Genomic DNA, 12,072 nt, shown 5'->3' with positions numbered 1-12,072 from the left:
ACATCCCTTCAGCATTTTATACCGTAAGCGTGTTCTAGCACTCGTATCATCTCACTGGGTTACACGAGGGTGGGCCACCGCAGCTTAAGTCCTGGCTTAGGCAGGCATCACTGATCAGTCATGGCACTCTCTGCCTCTGAGCCCAGACCTGGCCTCAGAATCCTTCTCATCACAGCACTGCAGATACTACCGCCCATCACCTGTGCCGGGCACCCAGGCTTAAACCGTCTTTATAACCTCTGATGTGGTGAGTTACTCCTGTGAGCGCTCCTTGTGCCTCCTGAGGCTTCAGCATGGGACCTCTGACCGTGGGGGCCACTGCACTGCTGGCTCTGGTTAGGCTGGGCGGCCCCCAGTGCCGGGCTCAGTGGGGCTGCACAGCATGTTCCAGCCACAAGTGTTCTTCCCACTTGTGGTCCTCTCTGCCTGGAAGTCTCTCATCCACGCGTCCACCTGGCGTGCTCTCTCTCGCTCCACTTGTGTGTGTTCAACGGTCGCTTAATCGGGGAACCCTCTTTGACCACCTGTCTGTAATCGCTTCATTTTCCTTCACTCCTGGGTCGCCCTGCTCTTATTTTTCTTGGCACTTCGTACTTCCTGGCACATCCTATGACATATCCTTTCACCTCTTTGTCGCCCTCCTTTACTACGGCATCTCCAGTAATCAAAAACATTTGTTGATCACGTGGATCTTGTGTTGGCAGATCCTCGTGGGCCAGGCACACCCCCTGCCAGTTAGGATTAAATGAGATAATACGAGGTGTGGAGCCCAGGTTCTGCTTTATCATTGTTCAAAAGAAAGTGTTCTTTGCTCTTGTTGGGGGGAGGGCGAGGGCGTGTTCAGTGACCTGTCTGGGGTCCTAAGGCCTCCCCTTCCACCAAGATCCTTCCTCCCGGCGGTCAGTCAGTTTGGTTTCGCCAGCAGCTGGCGGACACGTGCTGCAGGCAGCGTGTGCAGGGGGCAGGGGTGGGAGAGGATTCGGAAGGGAGCACACAGCGCTGCGGCGCCTACCCTGGGACCCCGAGGGGCCCAGTCACCTCGAATGTGGGGGTACGCTGTGCTGGGGCTCGGTGGGCACAGACGAAGGTTATTTCCAGCCAGGGGGTGCGGGCAGGGCCGGAGGCGCTGGTGGTGGGTGGGGAGGAGTGGGGAGGATTGCATCAGGTGCCCAGCCCCCGCCGTGGCCTTAGAGTCCATACCATCTGTTGAGATTTTCACTTCCTGCTGAAATGGTAGTTACTACAAACTCGGCGTTTCTTAACCTTCCGCCTCCCCGGTTTTTCAGCTGTGTCCTGAGTTGCCCTCCCCCGGTTTCCTGCTAGAGAGTACGTTCTCGGTGATAGAATGAAAGACCCTTCCAGAGTTTCTTGCTCCCTGGGTGAAGCCGGAGCATTTGTTGCCAGCTCCCGTGATGACGCGGAGCGCCGGGTTTGCAGGTTTTGTTTGCTTGTACCGTCTGTTTCATCTGCAGCTTGTCCCGAGGGGCGGGCGAGGGGGTAACACAGTCTCACCTCACGTGCCTGTCCACCGCGGAGACGTCACGGCCGCCTCGGTGCTGCCACAGCTTGACCCGCTTCCCCAGCCTTCACCATTCTCGGAGACTCGAGTTCGGTCACCGTGCTCAGCAGGCATCATTAACCAACCACGCACACTCCCCCCCCCCCCCCGGCCCGCCGGAGCCCAGACCTGCCCTTAGAGCTCTCTGCCTGGCACCCCCCAGCCCTTCGGAGTTGAAACCTGTGCCGCCCTCCCTTCACAGTACAAACCGTCGTGTGTGTGCTTTTCCTCTTGAGACCAGAGGGAGAAGAGAGAAAGCCAGAGCAAGGGGGTGACAGTGACCCTGAGATGCTCCTGCTCAGCCCTTCCCCCTGCCTGGCCGTCAGCCCCGAGGGATAGAGCAGGAAAGGGATGTGGGCGAGCCCGGGGGTGGAGAGGATTTCCCCGGGCCTGGGGAGGATTTCCCCGGGCCTGGGGACCTCCAGGGCGAGCCCCCACACCCCAGGAGCCGTGGCGTCGCCTTTATGGATTTCACTTTCTAGTCGCTGCAGGCCTGCTGCATGTGTGCACCGCAGGGCTGTTCTGAGTTGGGACCCTTGAAGAAGCAGGAGGCGGGTGTGCGTGTTCTCCCTGAGCGTGTCTGGGGCAGCACGCACTCGGGGCCTGATTACGGGCCAGGCGCTGTGCGCGGTCTGCTGTGGGTAAGGTGTCTTGCACCCCTGCCCAGCCACCTGGCGGGGGTTGAAGCAGGGACAGGCTGGTGAGGGACCCGACTAGGGGACTCCAGAGCCACTGCTGCCAGGGTGGAGATAAGCACAGAGCGGGTGCCGGGCCCCCCCTCCCTGTGCAGGGGTTCTGCTTCTCCATCCTGGGACTGGGGCGGGGGGGGCGGGGGGGAGTAGTTCCAGAGCCTGTGGTGGGAGATACGAGGTGGGGGAGTGCCTCCTGCTGCTCCCTTTACCTTTTTGCCCCCTGGACAGCACCTGCTCTTCTTAGTTTCCATTTTAGCTCAGCGCCACCTCCTCCTGGAAGCCTTTCTGGATTAGCCCTCCGGTGTGTTCCCCCTGTCGCCCAGCTCAGATGCCTCACGTCCCCTCTGTTAGGGCACCAGACTCGCCAGCAGGCCTGTCCCCTGCCAGCCTGTGGGCTGGGGCAGGGCCTCGCCCCATACACACACCCTGGACACACTCACTGCTCCCTCTCAGTTTTGTTCTCCCTCCCTCCTTGTCTGTCTGTCCGCATTTCTTAAATTTGAGGACAGAGATCTTGTCTGTGTACCCCACCATCACCACCACCTGACCAGCACACCACCTGACAGCCAGTAGGTGCCCAGCAGATACCATGGTGTAAATAAGAGAGCGAATGGCTGCCTTTCTACTCTCCCTGCCCGCTAGCCCCCTGCCCTGGGGAGACAGGCGTTAGGCCGGCCGACTCGGGAGCAGGGATGCCCCGTGGCCTGCAGCGCTCACGCTCTGCGGTGGGGGGTAGCCTGGCTTCCCTGCCTGCCTCTCGCTGCCCTCACAGGTCCCGGCAGGCTGCCACCTGCCGCTGGTGGCTCCCAGGCACACTCTGCCCCTCCTGCGCCCACGTATGTCCTGGGAGTGAGGGCACTGGTGCAGCACCGTCAGGTGGCGGGTGAGGGCTGCCGGGGTATGGCGCCCGCCCCGGCCGCACCTGGCCTGCGTGGTGGGTGGAGCGGAGCGTGGCGCAGTGGCTGCAGGGACGCACCCTCCCCAGGCCAGCTGCTTGCTGGGACAGGGGACGGCCGCGCCTCTCCTGTTGAGCTCTGTGGGCGTGCCCAGGGCAGAAGGTGCCGGCAAACCAGCCTAGAGCCCTCGCCTGGCGAGGGTGCAGGGAGCACTTTGGGTCCCGTGGACCTGGTGGTGTGGGTGGCTCCGCCAGCCCCGCGTGACGGGTGTCCCCTCCCTGCTGTGACCCCGTACGCTGTGGTCTGGCCCACAGGTGGTGCCGGCTGTGAGCCCCGTGCCCTCCTTTGCCTGCCCGTCAACAAAAACGTTGACTTTTGCAAGAAGCCCGAAGAAAGGAACTCTGTAGCTGCTGATGCGCAGCTGCAGGATCCCTCACCGCCGTAAAATAGCGTTCCTTACGTCAACCCCAAGCACGGATGCTGCTGTTTTTCCGGGAAGAGAGGACAGGGCAGCCCTGAGCCACTTTAGGCATTGAAGTGTGAGGACAGGACCACCCCTCCCTCCGTATCCTGCCTAAGTCCTTCTTGTCCCTCCCCCAGATCCTCACTGCAGCCTGGACCTGGCGTGCAGTAGGCCCTCAGTAGGCATTGTGGAATAGAAGTGAGATTCTTGGAGCGGTGGAAGGAGCCCTAGGGCAGAGCTGAGAAATCCTGGCTTTCTAGACCCAAGTGGGAGGCTTCACCCTTGTAATGTTCCTGTCCAGGCCTCAGTTTCCACGTTCCGTAGGTAATCTGTAAGGCTTTACTGGTTTTAAATGTGAATTCTCACCACCACCTGCTGTTGGCTGGGATGGTACAGGTCCAGCTTGGGCCCATCCCCCCCCCACTGCATCTGTGGTTGCTGGTGGCCTCGCTGCAGGTGTTCTTGCCTAGAGCCCAGCTTTAGCTGCTGGTGACCAGGCTTGTATTTGCCATGTAAAATGGCTCCTGAGACACCATTTATGGGTAGTTCTTCTCAGAGGAGAACTGTCTGTGCTTCTGAGGCTGCGCCCACCTCCTTCCTTGGTCCAGGGGCTCAGAACAGCCGCTTCCTAGCATCAGCTAAGACGAACCCACCCACAGAGCAACCCAAAGGGAAGGTGGCAGGTGTTCTCGGGGACACTTGAAGTGTCCTCCCGTCCCGTCCCTGTGGATTTCCCCCGGCTCTTCTGGGACATGTGGGCATGTGACTGTTTTCAGACTCGGTAGCCCTGAGTTAGTAACTATAAAGATGTGCTTTGTAGTTACCAACTACACCCCCACCCCACCCTCCTTCTAAAGGAGCCAGACATCCCTTAGAGATGGTCCTCCTCCTGTTACAGATGAGGGTGTGGCTCAGAGAGGGGCGGTGACTTGCCTGAGGTCACACAGCAAGTAGCTTTGCCCTCACTTGGTGACGTTTGAGTTTCCAGGTGCTCCTTCCCACGTGTCCCTCCTCCTGGGTCAGCTCAAAGGAAATATTTGTTTTCCTTTCTGCGAACAAAGGCTGGGCTTGGTTCCTTTCTGTGAACACGGCCATGAGGACAGGCAGTCACCAAGTGTTCAGGGACGGGGATTTCCTGACGATCTGGGAACTGCAGGCGGATCGCGTTGGTGGCCTTAAATCGCTGGGTCCTGAGACACGGTATGGCCTCGTTAGGGGAGCCAGTGCTCCAGGGCTTGTGCAGACCCGAGCTGGTTTCAAGCCCTGGGGACCCTGGGATTAATTGCAACGAGGTGGAACAGATGGATTGAGTCTATCAGCAGCTTTACGCGACGGCCTCTTAACATAAAAGCACTTCATTACCCACCCGTTTCGCCGGGGCTCCCTGCCCCAGTCAGAGGGAACATGGCGGAAACGAGGGCCCCTTGTCCAGATGGAATCACAAGCACGTGGCCCGTGGGCCTGGCTCTAAACAGGCAGCCGAGGATAAATCATCAGGCTTATGTCTCCGCTCAGCAGCTAAATTAAAAAAGAAATCATTCCCCTGGCTGTAACATCGTAGAAAGTGGGCTGTGTTGCTGCATTTGGGGGTCGAGTCCCTGTTGCTCTCGGGTGGCGTGACGTGGTGGGAGGCATGACTGGGTGGGGGTGGCATGCTGTCACCAGGGAAGGTATGAAAGAAGCATGACTCTGGAACGTGTCCCGGTGTGTGGTCTCGGGGAAAGCCCCCCAGCCCAGAGCGCCCAGCCTGGCCCTCGCTCTGCAGCCCTCCGCTGAACCCCGTCACCAGCATTGGGCTGCGGTTCCCTCCAATTGGAAATTCTAGTAATTCTTGTCCTGACCACCTCACGTGACGTTGGGAGGAGGAAAGAGAGGGGACCCTCCCTGTGTTTAGCCGTGTGTTTGCCATCCAGGTTGTCGGGCAGTTTTTGTTTAGGCCAGGATGTCATCGAAGGGCATTCAGGAAGCCCTCTTGGCCAGATTGAGGTGGGAGCTTTAGAGGAGTGCCAAAATAACCCTGCGAGGTGTGCACAGGCTGCCTGGGATGTTACTCCTGACTTTCTAGGTCTCTCCTGTGAGCGTCTCAGCCTTTCGGAATCCCAGAGGCAGCTCACCTGCATGAGCCTTAGCTGTGCGGTTTCTAGCAGAGTGATGGCTGTGGGCTTTGCAGTGTCTGCCTCTCTCGGGGCACTGAAATAGACACCGGGGACGTTGGAATACGTGCGGTGCCTTTCCCGCCTGAGTCACTCCTGTCATTTAGGAATTTTAAATTGCCCGTGCTTTGCCTCGTTTGCTCATAGTACTGTCACATTTGGGATTTCACAGTTGGAAAACTGGCGTGTTCAAACCAGCATTACACATTCATTTTGAGGTGTGTTTAACTTTGGTTAGCATCTGCAGGCCGTGGGATCTTCAGGCACGTGGTGGCCGCTTTTGCCAGGTGAAATACTTGAAGGCATAGGAAGGAACTTAACAGGGGAGTGAAGTAACTTGTAGTAGTGGAGCAAAGTAGCTGTTTTTCAGGACTTGGTCCCCATGTTCGTGTGAGAAAGAGAAGACAACACTTCCAAAAAAGAGATTTAAAAAATAATGAAATCGCACTCAGTATAAATGTTGAGAGGTATTTTCTGATCAGTCTCATCTTGTCACTGGTCATTTAGCTGCTTTGCCTGCCTCTGCGTGGGGAGTCAATGACAAGGCAAAATGTAAAAGTGTCACAGGAGTGGGCAGGTGAAAGAAGCATTAGGAGTTGAGGGGAAAGGAAATCATACGTGATGAAGGGCATCAAAGCTGGCTTCATGGAGGAGGTGGCATTTTTGCTGAGCTTTGGAGGACGGATAGGGTTCTGACTGGTGGTAACTGAGGCGGGTGATATGTAAGGAAGAAAGAGCACCCCTTGGGAAATGCAGAGTATATACAGTACACTGTAACCCAAGGATTGACTTGCTGGCCACACTTAGCAGCTAATACATTTCCTGGCTGTCTCCTTCACCTGTGGGCACTCCTAAGCATTCTCTGCAGCTCAGCTTAGAAGCTGTCGCCTCTGAGAAGTTTTCCCAGACTTGCCTGGGCAGAGTTTGGCGGTGCTCCCATGCTGTGCTGCTCTGACACCTGTCCTTTTGTGCTGTGACTGTCTACCTCCCTGCCTTTTCCGCCAGCTGAGAGTTCTCAGCTCACAGCAAGGTGCTCAGTGTGTGTTGAGTGTCTGAACCCCAGATTCACAAGTGTGCTGTGTGTGTGTGATGGGAGCACACTCAAAGCTCTTATCTGTTGTGTTTCTGATTCTCAGTATTGGATAGGTCTTTGTGTTTCTTTGGCTGTGTGGAAGGCACGTTTTGCTGTCTGGACCATCCTGATCTCCATGGCAACCGTGAGCATCATCTTCCTCCTGGGTGCCTCTCATGGGTATTGGTCTTCACTTCTGTGGGATCTCCCTCTTGTTTACTCTGCATTAACAGCTCCTTTTCAAACCCTCCTGGAGGGTCTTCCTTGGACCTACACTCATGGCATTTAGCAGCATTTGTTTTTCCTTCCTGGCAAAATGTCGAGCCATAAAATTGTTTCATTGGCAAGAGAAAAAGATTTCTTCCCATTTCTTCATGAAATCATTGTTCTTAATCCAACAATCCCAGTGTTTCCAATGGAAACTGAAGACGACCTTTGCTGCAGACTCACAAAGTGTTTCCACCCTGCAACTTTTCCGGGACCTTTCGTTTCTTCCACCACCGGAGAAAGTGACCTTTCTGTTTGAGCAGGCAAAGAGGTTGACGTGAGCCCTGGAAGCATCTTAAGTCTTTTCAGTGAGGCCCCTACATTGCCTCAGGTGGCGGGTGAACTTCTCTGGGATCCTTGAGCCTCTGTTTTCTGGGGGCTGGTGCTCTGGGAGCCCACCCCTTCCTGCAGGGCCTCCTGCCTCAGCCCTCCCAGCACAGGGCCCAGGGCTGTAAGCCAGCCTCTGCCCTCATCCGTGGGTTCTGCTGGCTGGTGTCTCCTCTTCCCAGCCAGCCAATGGAGGCTTAGCAGTTTTTGATGGGGGAGGCTGGAGTACAGTTTGATTGGGAGCGGGGCGGGGGGGGGGAGGGTGATAAAAAAAAAAATTATTCACCTCTTTTTTCATGTTGAATACATTGTGAATTGTCCCAGGAGAAAGGGTTTTTTTTTTTTTAGTGACTGTCATGTTCACAGTTCAGTATCTGACAGGTAGATGCTGCTGACCGTACCTTCTTTGTGGGAAGCCACGCCACAGAGCTAAAATAATTTAAGGTGATGGAACCACATTACACAATGTCTTTTAAATGTTGGGAAAGCTTGCTCTTGTCCTGATCACTCTAATAAAGAATTCTGTCATTTGAATATATTTCCTTTGAGGGTTTCTTCTTTTTTAGCATATCTTTAATTTTCTACGTTCAGTTAGGTATGCTTTTATTCATTTCAGCATCTTTTGCCCTCTTTCTAACCAGGATAGCGGCTGTTATCTTCCGTTACCTAAGCATTCCCCAGTGACACTTTGTGGCACGAATACTACAGGGCTGCTCCCTGTCACACACCCCGTCATACTTGGATTTGCATTTTGAAGCTTCGATGGGGGTGTTTTAGAGCCTCCATTTAATATTGTGCTGTTGACAGTTTTATGGTGAAGGAGGTAGCTCACTAAGAGTTTGGGGTACACACACTTATTCTCAAAGGTGAGTCGAAGGGGTCATTTAGGGGGATGGGGCTGAGCTGAGTCCTTCTGTTCCAAACCAAGGGAGGACGTCCTGGAGGAAGCACAGGCTTATTTGAGGGCTTCCACGGCTGAGTGGGTGCACTATGTATAAGTCCTGGATAAAGACTGGCTAGAAAGGAATTAGCAGGTCCATCCCCCACAGGGACCAAACAGTTTGAGGGAGGTGACTGGGTGACACACAGAAAACGAGCTACACCTACAAGCCCCGGGAGCTGCAGGTCACCTCGGGCCCGAGGGACAGACCAGGAGGAGAGAGGCGTCCAGGCCGGCCCTGGCGTCCACCCCGGGGCCCCTCCCAGCTCCAGCTGTGCTCCCCCCGCTGTTCTTCACTCCCTCCGTCCCCCTGCCTCTGCCAGAACCACCCCTGCCCCAGAGGGCAGTGATGGAGCCCCCAGACCTTGTTATCCCAAGACCTAGCCCCGCCAACACCCAAAAGGTGCAGGCACTCGGGAGGCCTCGAAGCTTCCTTGGGAGGAGTGAGGTTTGAGGGAGTTTGGAAGGAGAGGAACATTTAGACTGGAGCGCTGGCCGTGTGTAAACTGGTGACAGGAGGGATGACAAGGGCGCAGGTGTCCCTTTGGAGCCAGCCTGGAGTCGCAGCCTGGGCCCCGTGTTGGGTTCTGACAGGAGGGGAACATTACTCGCCGGTGGGGACACGCGTTTGGCGTCATGGGCTCAGTGCAGCCGCGTGCCCGGGTGCTGGTCTTGTTTGCTCTGGGGGGCCAGGAGGTCCCACCGCCACCAAGGCCACTCCCTTAGCTTCGATCATGTGTGAGTTCTGCACGTGACCAGGTGCCTCTGGAATCTGCTCTCCCCCTCCTGCATCCCCCTTCTTGCCACCAGCAGAGCTCCGTCACCTGTGAAGCCTGGAATGGGGCACCGCGTCCCGTGTCCTGGATTTTCCCTGCTGGGTACATTCATAACTTGTCTTAAGAGGATTCTAATAGGAAGGGAGCATCTTCCTTCCACTTGGCTTCGTGGTTCTGTTCTGAGAGCTTCTCTCTAGCTGTGACCTGTGGGAGCCAGTGCCATGGCCCTGAGACAGCCCCTCATCACTCCCCATGTCCCCCCCCCAGGTTACCTCTGGAGGGTCGGGATCAGGAAGCTGCCAGTCGGAGGGCAGTCTGAGTCTCTGGGCTTATTGACACTGTGTGTGAAAACAGAAGTAGCCCCTGGGGCCTCTAACTGGGGTGCCAGACGCTTCCTGGAGAGTGTCCTGCCCTGTCCCATCCCTCCCCCAGGTGTAGGGCCTTGTTTGTGTCAGGACATACCTGGGAGGAACTTCGGAGCTGATAAGATCCTAAATTTTAGATTTGCGGCCTGGGTGGGATCAGGTGGGTTCTTTCTCCTTTTATGTTGCAAAGCGCTTTCTAGCCACGGCCCCCTTACTGCTGAGAATCCAAGCACCGCCACCCTGCTCTGACCTACTTTTGTGACTTTTCTTTTAGTTTGTTTAAAGAGGTTAGCAATGAGGTCCTTCCAGGATGCAATTAGTGCAGTTTCATTTATGAAAAGGAAGATCTGGGGTTTCCCTGGCATGTTATACTAGGATCTCAGAACAAACCTAAAGGAGGTGCAGGGAGGAGAAGGGAGGGGGCACAGAATCTGCTCTGGACCTCAGTGCTTAAAGCCCCCTCCTCCCCACGCCCCGCTCTTCCCTCCCCGTAGCTCAGTTCTCTGCGGAGGGCAGGGGTCTCTGGGAGGGCTTTACCCCACGCCTGACTCTTCTCTCCTGCCGTCAGGCCACAAAGATGGGGTGACACGAGAGGCTGAAAGGCTTGTTTGTCTGTGCCCTCGTCCCTCGTCCTGGCCTCGGGCTGTGACAGTGGCCTTTGTCTCTGCCTTTGCAAAGGCCCGGGTGGCACCAGGAAGGCTTGTTGGCAAATTTGGGGGCTGCTCAGAGTGCACCTGGGGCCGGTCCTCTCCATCCTCGCTCTGCCCCACCCCTGCAGCTAGCCAGGGTGTGACCAGTGCCCACCCACCGAGCAGGCTGGTGTCAGCTGCGGTCTCCACAGTGGCTTTCTGTTCCGAGTACCAGGCGGGAGGGCCCACTCGTCAGCAGCCTCCTCACGTCCCCACTAGACGGAGGGCCTGGCCTGTCGCCCTGGAGGCCCCGCCACCCTGAGGGGACACATTTGCTCAGCTTTCCTCAGGGAGTCCCCTTGTCACCAGTGTTGCGGAGCACGACAGCCACTAGCCACATGTGGTTGGCGTGGCCTCCAGATGTGGCTGGTGTGACTGAGGAAGTGAATTTTTAATATATTCAGATTTAAAAGCCGATACTGGATTCAGTTACTGGAAAATTTTTAAGTGTGTTTGCAACAGCTTGGGTATGTGAACCTACTTATTCAGATCATGTTTCCAATGACAGTTTAGCATCTGAATTGCGATGTGCTGTGGGTATAAACTACACACTGGATTTCAAGGACTTAGTGTGAAAAAAGAATGTGAAATGTCTCATTCGTGGTTTTACGTTGATTATGTGGTGAACAATAATATTTTGAAAATGTTGGCTTAATTACAGTATATTTTTTGTATGTCGTCACTTGTTTCTTTTTACTTTTCTAAGGTGACTGCTAGAACATTTGAAATTAATGTATCTCGTTGTATTTCTGCTGGACAGCTCTGACCTTGGTACTCAAACCTCTGAGCCTGTTTTTGCTGGAAATGTGATTGGTGGTCTTTGGGGGGGAAGAGTTAAGGTCTTGGGGGCGTTTTTGGCCACAGGATTAAATCTTAGGAGACCCGTGGTGTTTTGAAAGGAACACATCAGTAAGACAGTATTAACAATACATTATTATTTTTTAAATTTATTTATTTATTTATTTATGTATTGGTTGCATTGGGTCTTTGTTGCTGCACGTGGGCTTTCTCGGGTTGCAGTGAGCAGGGGCTACTCTTCGTGGCAGTGAATAGGCTTCTCATTGCTGTCACTTCTCTTGTTGCGGAGCACGGGCTCTAGAGCGCAGGCTGAGTAGCTGTGGGGCATGCACTTAGCCACTCCGTGGCACGTAGCATCATCCCGGACCCGGGCTCGAACCCATGTACCCTGCAGTGGCCGGCGGATTCTTAACCACTGCGCCACCAGGGAAGTCCTGTTACTTCTTAATTGTACAAGTGATATGTATTTCTTGTGGGAGAATTAGTGCTGATTAGACAAAATTAACCATCCAGTTTTGGAAGGAGAGAATACATGGATTTTCCAGCAATATTTTCTAGCATTGTTTCTAGCAATCTTTTGCTTAGGTGGTAAAAATACTGCTTTGCATCATTGCAGAGACCTTCAAGATGATTTCACATTCTGTATCTCCTTCATAAACATGGGCACCCTTCTTCACGCACCCTGATGAGAATGCTGGTGCACCAGACACTTGGACCATGGCAGAGGGAAACCAGCCACAACTTCAAAAGGGGACCATAGCTGGTTGGACAGTGGTAACGAGGAGATCTTCTAGAAGTTGGGCTGAGCACTTGAGTTTAGTATTGAGGCTGGATAGGGACTCCATGACAGAAGGGACCCATCTGGTGGGGAGTCCTTCTTTTTGCAGGAAGTGGATTTTTCTCATGGAATGTGTTGGCGTCTCCCTGTGTGCTTGCTGAGGCCACCATTCTCCCCTGAGGAGTCAGAGAGCTCCGAGGTGTCCAGCCGGGCCCTGTGGGACTAGCCGATTGTGTTAATTGTCCCCATTTTCTTCATCAGCGCTGGTTGGCAGTGTACTGAGTACAGAGATTCCCCA

At 54.9% G+C, this 12,072-nt stretch overlaps 1 protein-coding gene across 7 annotated transcripts in view; it reads left to right on the top strand.

Moving 5' to 3' along the window:
* Positions 1-12,072, top strand: part of CCDC88C (coiled-coil domain containing 88C) — a 130,477-nt gene that overhangs the window by 41,378 nt on the left and 77,027 nt on the right. The window lies entirely within an intron of this gene.

Source organism: Hippopotamus amphibius, chromosome 4 (genome assembly GCF_030028045.1).
Source record: "Hippopotamus amphibius kiboko isolate mHipAmp2 chromosome 4, mHipAmp2.hap2, whole genome shotgun sequence".
Classification (NCBI taxonomy): domain Eukaryota; kingdom Metazoa; phylum Chordata; class Mammalia; order Artiodactyla; family Hippopotamidae; genus Hippopotamus; species Hippopotamus amphibius.
This window is presented reverse-complemented; position numbering and strand designations above follow the sequence as displayed.